The sequence below is a fragment of the Cebus imitator genome, unplaced genomic scaffold (genome assembly GCF_001604975.1).
Source record: "Cebus imitator isolate Cc_AM_T3 unplaced genomic scaffold, Cebus_imitator-1.0 Scaffold643, whole genome shotgun sequence".
Lineage (NCBI taxonomy): Eukaryota > Metazoa > Chordata > Mammalia > Primates > Cebidae > Cebus > Cebus imitator.
Genome location: NW_016107958.1, coordinates 539,088 through 540,581, shown reverse-complemented (window position 1 = coordinate 540,581; position 1,494 = coordinate 539,088).

The following is a 1,494-nucleotide window of genomic DNA, read 5'->3' as shown; positions in this document are numbered from 1 at the left end:
GACTGCAATCTGCATTAAGCCCTCCTGCAATAACAGAATAGAAGCAGTCCCCTGACAAATACTTAAATACTTTCTGTGCTCCAGGGAACCCCTGTTTTTCAGACAAGAAGAGATAATGTTCTCAGTTTTATGGTGTCTTCTGTGTTTTGCTCTTCCTGACCACTTTGGTTGACGTATTTTTTCCATGCATCTCCAAATCTCATAGGGTGGACATGCTGATGGATTGAATTGCCCAACAGCACCCCACAATCAGTTAATTGTGATGCTTTAATTCTAACATGCAGTTCATACCACATCCAGGAAATGTAAAAAGTATGTTTGTGAATGTCTTCACGTGTATGCTAATTTAGACTTACCAAAATATTTGCTATTTACGATTATGGGTAATAATCTTCTCTCACCTAGCTCTTTTACAGTTACTAAAATAGAAATTTGCTTTTATGGATAGAAGTACAGAATTTAGAGAAGAAACTAAATTTTCACCAAATTCCAAGGAAAACACTCTCAGTATCTAAAAATGTTATTCTATATTTGCTTTACCTTACCTTCTTACTCTGAAATTCCCTTATAGCAGACAGAACTAGGGAAATATTAAAAATTTACTCTAATTTCTGGAACTAAATCAAGGCTTAACTATAACATTAAGAGAGTAATCGGAACTACTGCTGCCTTTAAATAAATAAAAGTCATTGTTTTCAACAGTGTATAAAAATCACAGTGAGGGCCAGGCATGGTAGCTCACACCTGTAATACCTGCACTTTGGAAGGCCGAGGCAGGCGGATCACAAGGTCAGGAATTCAAGACCAGCCTGGCCAATATGGTGAAACCCCATCTCTACTGAAAATACAAAACTTAACCAGGTATGGTGGCAGCTATAGTCCAAGCTACTCGGGAGGCTAAGGGAGGACAATCACTTCAACCCGGGAGACAGAGGTTGCAGTGAGCCAAGATCGTGGCACTGACTCCAGCCTGGGTGACAGAGACTCCATTTCAAAAAAAAAAATATAGTGTCATCTATTTAATAAATATTTCTTTTTAAAAAAAAGATCCTTTTTATACCCTCTTGGTATGTATGTGATGTTATCAGTCTTGATATTTGAGCCAAATTTGAGTGTGTAGGCATCTATTCTGCCTCTAAGGAGTAAGGACAATAGTTGTTTAAGCCTTGTATTTTGTGGTGATCGTCTGCCTACTTGTTCCTTCTAGTAATGAAAATGAGTATTGAAGTCTCTAATAATTTTTTTTCAATTGTTTCTTCCCCCTTCAATTCTTTCAGGTTTTGCTGACAGAATTTGAGGGCTTTATTAAATGCATTTGTAGTTACTATATCTTAAAGACAGATTTACCCTTTTATCATTGTACAATTTTCCCATTGTTTACTAAAAAGTTGTCTTAAGCCTACTTTGTCTTAGTGTAGCATTACAGTTCATTTTTGTTTACTGATTGCATATTATATATTTTTCAAACTTTTACTTTGAAGCTCTTTGTTATTT